Source organism: Gallus gallus, chromosome 3, assembly GCF_016699485.2.
Source record: "Gallus gallus isolate bGalGal1 chromosome 3, bGalGal1.mat.broiler.GRCg7b, whole genome shotgun sequence".
Taxonomy (NCBI): Eukaryota; Metazoa; Chordata; class Aves; order Galliformes; family Phasianidae; genus Gallus; species Gallus gallus.
Genome location: NC_052534.1, coordinates 72634555 through 72651322, shown reverse-complemented (window position 1 = coordinate 72651322; position 16768 = coordinate 72634555). Strand labels below are relative to the sequence as shown.

The 16768-nt window shown below is 37.6% G+C and overlaps 1 protein-coding gene across 4 annotated transcripts in view; it reads left to right on the top strand.

Annotated features, from left to right (window-relative positions):
- The window catches only part of FUT9 (fucosyltransferase 9), a 115823-nt gene that overhangs the window by 61126 nt on the left and 37929 nt on the right, over positions 1 to 16768 (top strand). Inside the window, exons 1-2 of one of the 4 annotated variants that reach the window (XM_046939017.1) lie at positions 14284 to 14391; positions 14462 to 14597. The exons of 2 other annotated variants lie outside the window; for them this stretch is intronic. The gene's annotated coding sequence lies outside the window, so the exon portion shown is untranslated. Of the gene's footprint in view, positions 1 to 14283; positions 14392 to 14461; positions 14598 to 16768 lie in introns of those variants that run through there. One more of the 4 variants, XM_015284665.4, reaches the window with a different exon arrangement.

The window sequence follows — 16768 nt, the reverse complement described above, 5'->3', positions numbered from 1 at the left end:
CTGAATTAAAGCTGCTAGTCAGTCATCAGTATACCCTTGCTTGAATGTGTGTTAACTCTTTAATTACATGAATATACGCTACTTTTTCCAAAGGACATCAGGCAGAATCAGCACAAAACTTGGAAAATGCTCAGTGAATGAGCAAAGCAAAGAATCAACTGTCAAAAAGGCATTATTATCCCAAAACAAAGTTAAAGATTTTTTGGCCATTAGTACAAATTTGATGCAAGAGAAACTGATTTTCTCCTGACAGAAGTGAAGTGGATGAATACTTACGAGTAACCTCAAGGTATCCAAAGCTATGTATCTGAAATGGATTTCACTTTGATTGGAAGAATCCTGTTTTCCTAAACAATTTTTTTTTAATTTTCTTCCAGTACTTTAATTTCAGTAAGCTTTAAAAAGATCAACCTTTGTGATTTCTATTAATTTCTTTTGTATTTGCTTAACTAAATTTGTATAGTCACAAATTTTACTTCATATTGTTTTTGATAATAAAGATTATCATGCATTGTTTGTAACAAATAATGGTAAAACAACCTAGTTATATACACAAATTATAAGCTAAGCAACTGTAGATATATTTAATTGCTAGGCAGCAGAGCAGCTGAAGAAACAAAAGTGCTGCTAATCTTAGTGCTAGGCAATAGTAGGAGAAATACATCATGTGTGAATATGTAGTTCCAAAGTATGGAGCACAGCTAGAAGATCATTAGACATAGGGAACACACTGCTCCCATTTAGTCTCAGAATGAAGTACTTTCCTCTGATTATGAGTTATCATTTTATGAAGTGAACTCACCATCTGGAATAGTCCATATATCACCTATGAACAAGATACAGAAGGCAGGATCTGAAAAAGACTGTTATCCACCTAAGTACTTAGATTTCTAGCAGAAATCTTGGATAAACCAAAGGTAATCAGTGTTACCTCCCATGAATTTTGACAATGTTTTTTGAAGGAAAAAAATGATGTGAAGCAATTGCTTAGAAGTCCACTTCCAAACTTATGGCCATGTCACATGTCACATATGATAATGATAAGATATATTCAGATAAAAGATCCTTTTTTTTTTTTTTTTTCAGTTCCTCGACACTTAGTAAAATTTTAATCTATTGACTTGGATTTTTCTGTATTAGGACTTTGATTTATGATTACTTTGAGACCAAATCTGATTAGCTTTTTCCAAGAATGGTAATAGAAGAAAACAAATGGGACCGATGTTATTTAGCATCTTTATAGGCAACATATACAGTAGGATAGAGTGCATCCACAGTAAGTTTGCAAAAGACACCAAGCTGAGTGGTGGAGCTGACATGGTAGAGGGAAGGGATGCTGTCCAGAGGGACCTGGACAGGCTTGAGAGGTGAGCCCGTGCCAGCTTCATGAAGTTCAGTAAGGCCAAGTGCAAGATCCTGCATCTGGGTTGGGGCAATCCCAAACACAGATACAGGTTGGGCAGAGAATGACTTGAGAGCAGCCTTAATGAGAAGTCAGTTGGGAGTGTCATGAATGAAAGATTCAACATGAGGTGGCAATGTGAACTTGCAGCCCAGAAGACCAACTGTATCCTGGATTGCATCAAGAGAAGTAAGACCATCAGATCAAGGGAGGTGATTCCACCCCTCTACTCTGCTCTCATGAGACTCCATCTGGAGTACTACATCCAGTTCTGGAGCCCCCAACACAAGAAGAACATCGAGTTGTTGGAGCAGGTCCAGAGGAGGGCCAGGAAGATGATCAGAGGGTTGGAGCACCTCCCCTATGAGGACGAGCTGAGAGAGCTGCGGCTCTTCAGCCTTCAGAAGAGAAGACTCCAAAGAGACCTTGTAATGGCCTTCCAGTACATGAAGGGGTTCTACAGGAAAGCTGGGGAGGGTCTTTTTATAAGGGCAGGTAGCGGCAGGGTGAGGGGAAATAGCTTTAAACTGGAAGAGGGTAGATTTAGACTAGATATTAGGAAGAAATTCTTTACTGTGAAGGTGGTGAGACACTGGAACAGGTTGCCCAGTGAGGTTGTGCATGCCCACTCCCTGGTGGCATTCAAAGCCAGGCTAGATGGGACTTTGAACAACCTGGTCCAGAGGGAGATGTCGCAGCCTATAGCAGGGGAGTTGGAACTAGATGATCTTAAAGGTCCCTTACAATACAAAGCATTCTATGATTCTCTGATTCTAAATGAAAGGAATGAACAGTGAGAAATTTATGTGGTAGAATACCTCCAAATGATTTAAAAACCAGGGCATATAAATCTCATTAGCTTGTCTGCACTTTGGACTCTGTTAGAGGGAACTAAGGAAACATTCGCACTTTGCATTAGTCCTTTACTTACGTCCTGTTATAAAGCTACTCCAGGCATCGAATAATAGCTATGTTAGCCTTCGAAATTGAAACACCTGGGTAATCTTTGCATTATGCAATTTGTTAGCACAAAATTTGGGGGGAAAAAAAATTCTATATTTCTAGTTTCATTCTATGGTTTCTTATGCACATCTTATGTTTCAGGTTTTTCATACTGCTCCCTAACCTGCTTTCCTTTTATTTTGCCTGCAAAACTTTTTATCTGTTTTACTCATTCATTGTTTTTCTTTCAAAAGCAGTTACACAGCATAGTTAGCTTCAGTTTTCTTTTAACAAATCTCTGAATAAGCATGAGATTGAGCTACAAGTTTTAATTATTGGAGGAAGGATAAAAAATAGGGTACTTAACAAAAACAGCCACAGAAACAGATTGTTGAAGCAACACAGACAATAGAACTATGCATTTCATGAAATTTGAAGCAGATAAGCTTTGAACTTGCAAAGGCACATGTGCTCAAAGACTTAGCTTAACTCACTAAAATCAATGGAGTTCTTTGCAAGCAAGTGTGCATGTTTTAAATGTGCCTATAATCACATCTTCATATGAAAGGCCACAGTGTCACTGCTAAACAGTCTTTAGGGGAAGCCACGGAAATCACATTAATTTGAGCTGCATGCAGTCCTCAGCTTTTTTTATTCATTAAAATGTAAAAAGTGCCTAATTTGAAGGGAGAAAAAAAAAAAGGATATTAAAGAGGTCATCACTTTTTACAATGTACTTCCACATGACAAGGCTATGGGGACACCTCACTGCTGCTTTCCTGTACTTAAAGGGGATCTACAGGAAAGACAGGGAGGGTCTCTTTATCAGGGAGTGTAGTGAGAGGACAAGAGATAAGTTTTAAAACAAGAGTTTTAAACTAAAAGAATGTAGATTTCAGTTAGGAAGATTGTTTACTATTAGGGTGGTTAGGCACTGGAACAAGTTGCCACCTATGTGGAAGTGTCGTATGGGGGCTTTGAGCAACCTGATCTGGTGTGAGGCACCTCTGCCCATGGCAGGGAGTTTGGAACTAGATGATTTTTAAGGTCTGTTCCAACCAAAATTGTTCTATGATTTTATAATTTTCTCAGACAAATCTATAGGAAAACACATTCAGGTGCTAGTAAGACTAAACTTGTTTTTGTTTTACTTTTTCTGCCTTACTTCTGCAGAAATGTTATGTGATAATTTTGTTTTATGAAGGCAATGAGACATGAACAGTATGACTGCAAAGAGGATCAAAACAGCATTTCATGAAACCGCCAAACACTTCAGATTATTTATATGCAGGTTAGTAATGCATTAGGAACACTGGCAAGTTTATCAGGAGGTGATCTAAAAGGCAACACAACTTTTTTATTAGTTGTTTCATTATTTTATTTATATCTAAACATCTTCTCTCCAAAGTAATTCACAGATATAGAAGAGTGCTGTTTATAGCTGGAACTGTAAAGTTGAATCACCAAGATCTTTACTACGTAACTGATGTCTTTGCAATTTCAAAATATAATTGTCTTAATTTAATAGTATAATGTTACGTGCTTTATTTATTTATTTATTTATTCTCTCTCACTACTCGTCTTTCCTTTTTGTATCCTTCACTGCCAGACTACAATGAAAATTCTTCCCCAAAAGGTTACAAAAGACTGATATTTTTTTATTATGGATAAGTTCCGATACTCATTCCATTCACAGATTTGACTCTGGATTCTTATATATGGCCTACACAAAGTACTTTAACAGTTTTTATAGTGGTGGAATACTCTAATTCCCGTGTACATACATAGAAAAAAATATATTTTGTCAATGCAACTGTTTTATCTGGGTTGGTGTTACAGACTGCACTAGCTATACCATTCTTTGGTAGCATAAATAACATCTGTGTGAAAGACACACTAACAAAAGGACAGATGTCTGCTAGTTGGCACTGTACATTTGCAATATTAAGAGCATCCCACTTCAGAGAAAAGTTTCATACAACTGGATTTAAGCATTTTAGGATTCTCTTCAAGAAATGTATTCTGCATATAAAATCTATGCTACATCAATTAATCTTCTTAGGTGGATAAGAGAGAAACACAGCAAGACATCAGTTATCTTGCCAGGTCTAATACTGGCAACTCACTTGTGTCTTATTTATTTTACTTTTTTAAGGAATAGTAAGAGGAAACAGTGAGCAGGCAAAAGCTATGAGTTAAACAGTTCATCCTTAAACATAAAGATGAAAATTCTAGCAACAGTGCAGGTTAGGCTTGTAGTGCATAGCACCTGCAGAAATGTAGCAGAAATATAATGTTGCTCTATATCCCTCAGACAACAGTTCTCAAATAATAATAATTTTAATTCTAAATTCTAACAAGCTCACTGTTTGCACAGAATACTGTTTTCCATATAAGGTCCTGTGGCCTTAGTTTCCAGCTTGCTAGTAAATAGCCTGATCACGCATTCCTTATTCAAACAAATCTATAGTTGATCTTTTTAATTTACTTTCCTTGACATATCTGCAGTTTCTTCAAAGGATTCAGGATACAAGCATGTATGGTGGGACCTATATTCTTTTAAATCTTGACATGGGAATTGCTCATTTATTCTTTGTTCAAGCAGAACTTCCAGAATGAAACCACATTTTTTTTTTTCCACCGAATCACAGAATGCTTTAGGTTGGAAGGGACCTCTGAAGGTAGTCTGGTCCAATCCTCCTTTTTAACCACTGAATTGTAATGATTCATTGCCTTTTTTTCTAGAAGCAGTAATATGACAAAGGAAATGTCTAAGTAAAAATAGTCGTGCTAAGCTTAGCTATTCGAATTGAAAATCACATAGCTAAAATTTAAAAATTTTACAATGAAAAATAAGGAGGCTATGTTCTTATAATTTTACACTAAATGTCTATTTTTCTTTTCAGTGACTTTTGTTATTTATGTGAAGATCATTGGATATTCAGCTCTTTCAGATCATTTTTTAATCCATTATATATTTAACAATACATAATAAATGCATATAATTATGTGTTTATATATATATACATATATACACAGATCTATTTATAATTTTATATCTTATGTAATTAACATATGGCATTTTAAACATTATATTATATATTTTAATATATTATATAGAAAGCTAATAGATTTTCGAAATTGAGCTGTTTGTTATTTTATATAGATAAAGGTGCCAAAAATTTTAGTACTGTTAAGCACATGTGAGAAAGATGTGCATGCGACTCAGTTTTGCCTTTGTCTAACTGAAAATGTGAGACTGGACTCCAAACTGTTCATTAAATATTTCAGGCCAATATTCTATGAATATATAGGGAAATATGATTATAGTCTTAAAAGTATTCACGTGCTCCACTCCTCACATGTCAATTACAGCTCAGTAGAATTGCCAACAGGTATTTGATTAAATATTTCTTATGTTTCCTTCAGAAACTCAGTACATTAGGGAAGAGTGACAGCTTTTCAGCATTATGAATCATGGAGATACACAAAATGATTTTGGCCATTCATTTATACAAATGTTTGTCTCATATTGCAAACTGTATTAAAATTTATTTTGTGTCTTGAAGTGGGTAAAAGGAGAACATGTTGTTAAATCTTTTAATAATCATAATTAATGAAATAAAAGCACATGAAAGAACATAAGAAAAAACACATCACAGACTAACAGAAGTAGAAAAAAATTGAAAAGAAAATTAAAAAAAGAAAATCTTAGATATGGTGAATTCTATTTCAGATAGAAGGTTGAAAGTAATTATTTGATATATTAAAAGTAACAGAGAAGAATCTGTGGTGGAAATAGATCCTTCAGCTTTTCTGTTGAGTAACGTGTATTTGCTGTCAATCAGCCTCTTAAGGATGCTGGAAGATAAAATACCTGAATTTGAGGCAGCAGATTTATTTAAAAAAATAATACTAGAAGTTCACTTCTGTCATACCTCTCTTTCTTTTTTTTAAAAAAGACACTATTTTATGTGCTAGCTGAATTCTTATGAAGCAAAAGGAGAAAGATTTTATATAGAATGTGAAGCATGGTTAGTTCTTAATAAAGCCAACTATGCGGTTTAGCGTAATCTTTCATAATAGAACATTTGTAAGTCTTGAATAGTTTTTCAATGATATTCAGACCTCTCACTGAAATTCACAGAGAATGCTCACCAATATTTTTGTCCCTATGTAAAAACTTAGATAGCTTCATCTTGCAAAGATTTTTCCAAAAGAGGAGGGATTTTTCCAGCAGACCAGAAGCAGCTAGGGAGCTTGTCATTTGGAGCCAAAGTAGCTGCACCAGATACATGCATGTTTTATGGGAGATAAGTCTATACTAACCTAGATAGGTGTTCTTGAAAATCTTGTCTCCATTACTAAGCATTTAGATGACTTAATGTATCTGATATTGGTGCCATGGTCCTCCAAGTAATTTGTGTGTGCCCATTGCTAAGTTCATAAGTAGTTCTGCTGACGTTAGTGTCAAAACTCAGAAGGTTCAAATGGAAGACAAAAAGCCCAGAACAAACACTTCTAGGTCTAAATTCAAGGTAGCATCCAAACTTCGAGGAAGGTTCCTTCTGCTCCGAAGGTTAGTGTCTTAAGGGAAAAAATAGGCTGGCTCTATGCATCCTCTATGCAGGGAGAATTCACTTCTTATCTTAGAAACTATCTCCAGGTCAAATAATATATTTACTGAGTACTTAAAATAAAGCACATTGACAGGGGACCTCCAGCACATTCTTCCCAGGTGCATGTTGTAAACATAGATTTCTGAGCTCACACGATATGCAAAGTAAGAACCTTTCAGGGTTTGGTCTTGCACTTACTCTGTGCCTTATTTTTTCTTTGCTGACAATCTGCAAAAGAGAAAAAAGAGAAAGTTACCCCACCAACATGAAATTATAGAATCACAGAGTATCTCAAGTTGGAAGGGATCCACTAGGATCATCAAGTAGAACTCCTGGTTCCACACAGGACCGCTCAAGATTCAAACCCTATGTCAAAGTGTGCTCTTTGAACTCCAGCAGATTGGGGCCATGATCACTGTCCTGGGGAGCTTGTTCCATGCTCACCACCCTCTGGCAAATAACCTTTTCCTAACGCGGAACCTGACCTTCCCGTAATTCAGCTCCTTCCCATTCCCTCTGGCCCTGTCACTGTCATCAGAGAGCAGAGCTCAGCACTGCCCCTCCTTTCCACTCATGAGGAGCTGCAGCCACCATCAGGTCTTCCCTCAACCTCCTCTGCTCTGCAGGGGACCTCAGCCACTTATCATATGCCTTGCCCTCTATATCTTTTGCCATCTTTGTAGCTCTCGTTTGGATACCCTCTATCAGTTTTGTGTTCTTATATGATGGCACTCAGAACTGCACCCAGTGCTGGAGATGAGGCTGCAGCAGCACACAGCAAAGCAGGACAATCCCTTCTCTCACCCTTCCAGCAGTGTTGGGCCTGATGCACTCCAGGGTATGGGTGACCATATTGCAAACTCTTACTTTTCAGTGAAAATATTCTGTTTAGAATGTGTAGGATTTGGTCACTGTAGCATTAAACTGCAGTTGCCTTAACCCTTTTCTAGCTCTTAAAACAGATAATACTGAGCACTGTATTCTCCCATTTTCCATTTTTTCCTTCCACCAGAAAACAAAAAACAAGCAAAAAAATACCCCTGAGAGTTGCATTAAAATCAACCTGCTACTGAAAGGAAAAGCATAATTCTACTGAGAAAAGCCAGAAAGAAGTGGCCACTTTGCTGCCTTCAGAAATGGACAGAAGATGTATATGAGTTCTGAGCACAGAAAATTGCCATTAACTCCTATGCAGGATTTATTTCAAAAGGTATTTAAGATGATTTCACCTCAGAGATTAATGCTTGAAGTGAAGAGAAGTGAGAAGCGAGAAGCTGCACCATGGAAAGCTGATTTGTGAAATGTAATCTGGGATGGAAACTTTCAGTTTGGGAAAGGATTGTAGTATGCTAGGGTAATTTTAGAGCTATTTTACATTTAGATAATGCGTCTGTGATTTGATGGAGAAAACTGATGGAAAATGGCTAAGGAAATCATTTAACTCAGGAGCAATGCAATTATTGAGAAATAATTCATACAAGCAGCATGCCTGGGATTGGCAAAATGTGCCTTTTAACTTCTACCTATTGAGCATAAATATATTTTATAAAGCTCCCTCCTAACTTGAGCTCAAAGAGGACATAACCTGTAGAGAAAATCCCTTCATTCAAAGGGGCAAGGTTAGAACACTTTTATTGTGGTGCCCAATCTGCAGGAAAGAAAAAAGAAGACAATGCAGTGGCAGCCGGTAAAATATCCTCACAAGTTCTTATATCTCAAAGACAAAATGGAAAGTTAGGTGTAGCAAAAGCAAAACAAAAAACAATCAAACAAACAAACAAAAACCAAACCAAAACAAACAAACAAAAAAACCCTAAGCTAATAAATAATGCATTTAGATTTAAAGTATTTGGATTATGTAGGGGGTTCAGCAAACACTGAGCAAAGGGAAATCAGCATGGAAAACTTGGACCATGCTGGGAAATGTTTGTTAAATAGAGCAATTTCAGTGTACACAGGAAAAGGAATAAACTGATGAGAAGTAGTGAATGGTTTAGTACGTGGGTACACAGGAACGCTCTGTGTTTCACTCACCCAGATAGCCACCCCTTCCCACCTTCAGACTGAATTGCCATGAGACAGTACTTGCAGAGCACACAGACAACTCAAACAGAAAAAGAGTGACCTCTTAACAAAAGACAGTTTTCATTTCTTTCTTCTACTTTGCTTTTGCTGCCATAAGGCTATCCCTTGCCATTTGTTCCTACTAAGTAGTTGACATTCTGTTTTCCTGCCACTGGTGTTAAAGCCGTCATCTGTGTTTCATTATCTACTCTGCTGGGTTTTTAGCCACTCTTCAGCTTATAAAAAACACAGCTGCCAAAATAATCGAGTCAGCTATTATGGCATGCCTGCCTCTATTTTGAAGCTCTACTTTCTTGCACTGTTTCCTGCCAAATCAGGGTCAACCATTACAGTTTTGACACAACACATCACTTTCAAACATGTCCTCCAGTGAGGTTCAATAAGGCCAAGTGCAGGGTGCTGCATTTGTGTCGGGGCAATCCCAGGTATTTATACAAATGGGGGAAGATCTCCTTGAGAGCAGCCCTGCAGAAAAGGACTTGGGGGTCCTGGTGGATGAGAAGCTGGACATGAGCCAGCAGTGTGCACTTGCAGCCCGGAAGGCCAACTGTGTTCCGGGCTGCATTAAAAAAGGGGTGGGCAGCAGGAAGAGGGAGGTGATTGTTCCCCTCTACTCAGCTCTTGTGGGGCCCCACCTGGAATATTGCGTCCAGGCCTGGGGCCCCCAGTACAGGAAGGATGTGAAGCTCTTGGGGTGGGTCCAGAGGAGGACCACTAAGATGATCAGAAGGCTGGAGCACCTCTCCTATGAGGAAAGGTTGAGGGAACTGGGCTTGTTTTGCTTGGAGAAGAGAAGGCTCTGGGAAGACCTCATTGTGGCCTTCCAGTACTTGAAGAGAGCATATAAACAGAAGGGGGAATGGCTGTTTGCGAGGGTGGGTAATGATAGGAAAAGAGGGAATGGTTTTAAACTAAGACAGGGGAGGTTTAGGTTAGATATTAGGAGGAAGTTTTTCACCCAGAGGGTGGTGATGCACTGAAACAGGTTGCCCAAGGAGGTTGTGGATGCCCCATCCCTGGAGGCATGCAAGGCCAGGCTGGATGTGGCTCTGGGCAGCCTGGTCTGGTGGTTGACGACCCTGCACATAACAGGGGGGGTGAAACTAGATGATTATTGTGGTCCTCTTCAACTCAGGCCATTCTGTGATTCCATGATCTCTAGTCACTCTTTTGTTTATGGGAGCAAACATCTTATCCTCTTAATACTACAATACATTTCTACAGTTGCTCTATAAATTGATCCTAGTGTCTTTCCATTAAGACCTAAGGATATAACATTTGGAAAGAAGTACTCTGATCTGATAGGAATTCAAGAGCAATCCAGATGGCTGATATAAATTTATTTTGAGTATTCAAAAGCAGTTTGGACATGCATACTTAAACACATGATCTTATTTCTGCTATCTCTGTTTTTCTTGTCTTTCTTCTTATCTTGTGCTGCAGTCATTTGTTGTGTCTTGGCTCAGACAAAATATTCCTTATGGAAAATTCTCCATGTGCATGTGAATGCTTATAAAGCAAATACAAATTTCTCTTCTGATGGAGTATTGCAGGAACCTACCAAAATTCATGTTATTTCTATATTATTATAGAAACTATAACCAGGTGATACATCAGCCAGCCAAAAATATATGCCTCTGTGAAAGAAACATTCAGTTTTTTTGCAAAATGCTAAAAGAGATGTTAGAGCCATCCTCATCACTCACAACTCTAGTTATGAAGCAGACTCTGTCTATCGTATAAGTAAGTCATCACTCTTAACACGTAAAAGTAAGGCAAATTTCATTGAAGTAGCAGAATTCATATTCTGGATATGCAAAATCATTTAAAATTTCTGTATGTCCTAAATTTTCTGTGCATGGTATTTGCATGATGATTTTTATGGTGATATATAATAATATAGACTATAATGATGATTATCATTAGGACTGACTGGGAACTCACAAGTTCCATTTGCAGTCTTAACCTTACTCTTACTCTACATACGTCTCATAGTATAGACAACATTTACAAATATTTCAGTATATCTCAGAAAATGCAATGTCCTTTAGCATTGTTTTTTCTCTACATAATAGCTAATATTTTCTGAAGAAAGTTAAACTTAAGTCTCTAAAACTACAAAAGAATATAGAATCATAGAATCACTAAGATTGGAAAAGACCTCTAAGATCATACAGTCTGACCATCCACCTATCACCAATATTTCCCACTAAACCATGTTATCAGTACAACATCTAAACATTTCTTGAACACCTCCAAGGATGGTAATTCAACCAATCTCCCTGGGCAGCCTGTTCCAGTTCCTGACCAGTCTATCAGAGAATTATTTTCTGATATCCAACCTGAATCTCCCCTGGTACAACTTAAGGCCATTCCCTCTAGTCTTATTGCTAGTTACGTGGGAGAATAGGCCAACCCCAACCTCACCACAATCTCCCTTCAGGGAGTTGTAGAGAACAACAAGATCACCCCTGAACCTCCTCTTCTCCAGACTATATTATCCCAGCTCCCTCATCTGTTCCTCACAAGACTTGTGCTCCAGACCCCTCACCAGTTTCATTGCCCTTCTCTCTTCATTGAGGCTCCAGGGCATCACTTTCACACCAGTGCTGAGTACAGAGGGACGATCACTTACCTTCTCCCACTGGCAACACTATTTCTGATACAAGCCAGGATGGCTTTGGCCTCCTTGGCCACCTGGGTACATTGCTGGCTCATGTTCAGCCCAGCATCAACCAGCACCCCATTTCCTCTACACAGTCTCCTGCCACTCTGCCCAATCCTGTATCATTGCCTGGGGTCATTGTGGCCAAACTGCAGGACCCAGCACTTCACCTTGTTAAAATCCAGTCTGGGAACACAGTTTCACGGACACAGCTGAAGAAACTTACTCCTAATTATTTCGTTTATAATCTCTGAGAGCATCCAGCTTGCTAGGCCAGTCCACAAGCTCACTTTTGCAGGAAAAAAAAAAAACAAACAACAAAAACACCTGGGCAAACATGTACGTTAAGCAGTCTAACCTTGGCTGCGTACCACATACATCATATTAGTGATATCATTATAAAAAGCTGTTTAAGCTAAGTTAATGATTCCTAGACAAGATCAGACTGAGAGCTTGTGAGAATGTGGGTGACTGAGTGCTGATTGTGGTGGAGCAAAAGTACATACTCTCTTTTGATTTCCTTGATGAGGTAAACAGAGGCACTGTGAGAAAAAGTCTGTTGGAGGAGAGTGGATAAAAATGAATGCCCTTGGTAAGAACAGAGAGTTGACAGGTTTTGTGTTGCTATCTATTTTCAATACTTTCTGTCAGAAATTTCCCAGGTTATTCATGGGAGCCCATAACTGGGAAATTTCACTGTAGCAGCAAGTAGCTGTACACCTTTATCCTTATATGCATGTATTTAACAAATCCTCTAAGCTACAGGTTCTTTGACTGCTAGAAGGTAACTCTATGCAGCATCATCATTATCAGTAGGAGTTGTGCTCCAAAGTCTCCTGTGTATTTTGGTCAGGAATAACTACATCTTCAGCAGACCAAACAATTTTAATGCAAGCAACAAAGGTCACTTGAAATGCTTGCCTTACACAGCTGAGAGCTGGAAATATTCAGAACACTTTGGCTTTGACCTCAGTGTTGCTGGGTATGCTGGTATTATTGGGCATAATCCAGAGAAAATGAGGGGCTAACCAGGAGCAATATTGAAGCATTTCCTGATAAACTCAGTGACAGTCTATCGCTTAGCATGTATGAAGCATATAAAAATCAAATTTTTCCAACATTTTTAAACTTTACAAAACAAGAACTCTGCTTAAGTATGGAAAAATCTATGCAACAACCAAAATATCTTATAGATCCATAATTTCTAGGAAATGAGAGAAAGGCTATAAAACCATAAGATACCTTATGTTTTGCGTATTTGGTTGTTTCCCTCAAGTCCAGAGCAGAGAGGTGTGGCAAACATGTAGTGAAGTTGGATAGAACAGAAGGCAGAAAAGATCTAAACATGTAGTGCCTTTTTGATATTCTAACTGCATTGCCTCCTTCTGCTGTTTCACATCACATCTGACACTTATTTAGTTACATTAATCTGATAGATTGCAAGTGTGTATTCAGAGCTTTAAATGCAATTGTCATATGTTAAAAATATAAACATATAAATCTGACGTATCTGAGACTTGTCCTCCTAAGGGCATTCCTAATTTTTTTACCTGTAAGTCAGAAATAATGTTGTTTTTTTTATATTCTTAGTTTACCCAACACATCTGGATTTTTACCTATTTATTACAAAGTTCAGATTTGACAGTTTCACCTGTCAGGGTCAGTGGCTGTGATACCCATAGTTGTCATTCAATAATATGGTAATAATACGAAATTGTAATTTTTTTCTTCTTTATGTTGTGTTTTTCACAGTTTAAGAATGTTCACTAAAAGCATACAATTCTTTTTGAGCTTGATAGAAGAGATTATGATTCTGTTCTAAAAATCATTGTTTTTTTTTTATTATTACTATAAATTTTATGTATAATTTTTCATGTTACTAATGTCACTCTAAATGGCAAAGATACAATTTTTATTTGAACTAAGAAAGTAAACTCTCATACTTGTGTCCTGCCTTCTTAACTATTTTAATCATGTTTTCTTTGCAGTAAGATTTTCATAACCTGTGCTTCTGGATATATATATTGTTTGTTTATTTGCTAGGTGTTTTTCTTTTCATCTCCTGTTTGCAATGGCTTATTTCCTTGACAGAATTTAAGTCTTGAGTTCATGTTGGCAGTTGACTGACAATGAGCTTCTCATAACCTTTAACACACTAGTTAGTGACACTGTCATTTAGATGGTGATGAAGGTAGAGAAGACATGTACAGACAAGATGTACCACCCTACAGTTTGCTTTTACCAGTTCAAATTACACAGTTCGGGCCTAGTCTGTTGATGGGATGTAGAACATTTCCGATTTAATCATGTTTCATACTTAATTACCATGACGATATATCTATGCAGAGTCCACAGAGCAGGTTAAACACAGGCAGGTGTGACAGTGTACTTCCTCAACATGTCCATTTAGCAGAATCCTTGTTCAAGCAGTATCCAGTGGCAGTTGTGATGGCTGCGTTTGGTTACACAATAACCAATGGCTAACAGAGCATGCGCGAACCAAACACAGCTGGTATGCAATATGAGTCAATCGTCTTACACCATAAATAGCAGAGCCAAGAACTAGTTGAACTCTCCTGCATGGCAGTGGGCTGCATGTGAGATCTTCCCTTGAATAGGGACGCCTCTCAAGATTACTTCTCAAGGCTGAGAGATTCCTTACCCACAACAGATTTTCAGTAAGTCACTAATAGCTTTGCAAACTTTGCTAAATTGCATTTTGGATTGATTTTGTACATACTCCTTTAGGCGTAAAATGTCGATCAAGTCCGGAACTTGGACCCAGCTGCACCCATGTTCCTCTGAGGAGGAGTTTAGAAAGCAAGTCTACTGATTCGATGGGAGGGTCTCCATGAGAGTTTTGTCTGACATTGTCCTCTATGCAGTAGATATCCATGTGTACTTTTCCACTGAATCTTGTTAAACTACAGTTTTATTTATGATTCAGTGTTGTTTAATCACTGCATTATATCAATAACATATTGCTGCTTTACATTTGCAAGTTTATTTCTGCTATGTGACAACAGGGAACTGTCTTAATCTCCTACTTTCACTTACTATTAGATATTTTGCATGACAGCATTAGATTTTTCTCTGTGCTAAAGGTTTTTTTTTTTAATGTAGTATTATTAGAGTTTTATGCATGCTAAAGCATGAACTTTTTATTTTTATTTTTTTTCTCTTTATCAGTCAGAAAGACCTTAGCCCTACAATGAATGAATCTCATTGAGAAATCATCATTTCTGGGTTCTTGTTCTTAGGAATTTACCTAATAGTTTTTGATTATTGGACTTACTTCTCTGCCTTTCGTATATCCTGTCAGGTCACAGTAAGGTTTTTTAAAGTGATTAAACAGGACTAACAGCCTTATCAGAAAACTTGGTTATGCCCTTTAAAAATTTCTGACATAGTTCTGTTGATTATATAGGGTTCAATAGTTTTGTTAATTCAAACACTTCCTTGATATTGCTGGCAATACTGTGTGGAATATTACTTTGAACTGGACAAAGGTCTTCATCTTCTTTAAATATCTGATACATCTATCAAGCTGAACTTCCTACCTGTTCGATTGATCAACACAAGCTAGAAGAAGGTGGTGTGTATCATTCTTAGAATTAAAAGGAATAGAGGCATTGAGTGGATGACTGATACCCCTGTGACCATATCCTAAGATGAGTCCTGCACAACAATGTCTGCCCCTTATCATAGGCAGGGCACATAGCAAACCAGGTTTGCTCACAGCTCAGCATCTGTGCAAGGAAAAGTTATTTTAACTGTAGTCCTGAATGACAGCTTGGAGAACAAAAAGGTCATGCAAACACTTAGGGGGGAGGGCAAAAAAAAAAAAAAAAAAGAGAAAGCCAACATATCGTTCTTTCTTAGCAAAGTCACACAAGAGATTTAGAATATATGACAGAGACGTTCTATGATTTTAACTATGCTACTCTTCCATCTGAGGATTATGACACTAAAAGAAGGCCACAACAAGCCTTTAGCTTAATATGAAATGTTTACAAATGCACTTGATCCATTAAAAAAACAAGAAGTCTCTGTTGAAAGAAAGATTACTTGCATAAGCTATGGGAGACCAGCCACCGTTTCTTTTTACGTTGGAGTAAAAGGCATGAATTACCTGTGATCTTGCAGTGATGCTACAAGGAAAGCATACACCATACGAAAGAAGCAGTCTGTGAAAGTTCTTGCTGCTTGATGCCCAACAAAATTCTAATAGAATGAACTGTCTAGAGTGACCTTTCTTATTTACTCAATTTCTGTGAACATAGCTCATTTTAAATACCCCAACTTACATAAATGCAATATGAAGGAAAGGTTTTTCACTTTTGGCTTGAACCTCTCCTAATAATTCTCTTAACTGTATCACCCTTAGACCTGGAAATAATATTTCTGAATAACCTTATATCCTACATTGCCATAAACAAGCAGTCTTAACATGCTTGCCATAAAGAAGCTTAGTCTTGATGAGCAAATGTGAGCACCACTCGTTCTACAACATAAAAAAGCCAGGAGGACCTCTGAAGCACATTGCTTCTTGTGTGACTGCTGCTCAAAGACAGAATCATACGTTAGGCAGCCAGAAAAATTCACACAAAATTTCACCGTGTTATTCACATAGAATAAAAATTAATGGCTTGAGGGCAGCTGAATCCTCCACAGAGCCTGATTCTGAATTATAAGATCAGGAAAAACCTGATCTACTGATCTCAAAGAAACCACCAATCTCCCCCAAAAAAACTATTTTAAAGAAATCAGATGGAAATTTCTTGTTGATTCAAAATGGCAGTACTTACACATCATGAAGATTACTGTGCAGTTTTTCTGAAGGGCATGCAGCATTTTTCATTAACTGTTCCCTGAGAGGTTTGTATAACTTACAATCTACCTGTGGTACTCAACTTCAGCAGCTCTATGGTCCAGACCTGTACTTCAGAATACCATCAGCTTCAAAACAATTCTTGTCTATGCCTGCAAGCATACTTATGTGCTCTGGCCAGAAGCAGAAAGTATGTTTTTTTTTTTTTTTTTTTTTTTTTTAAT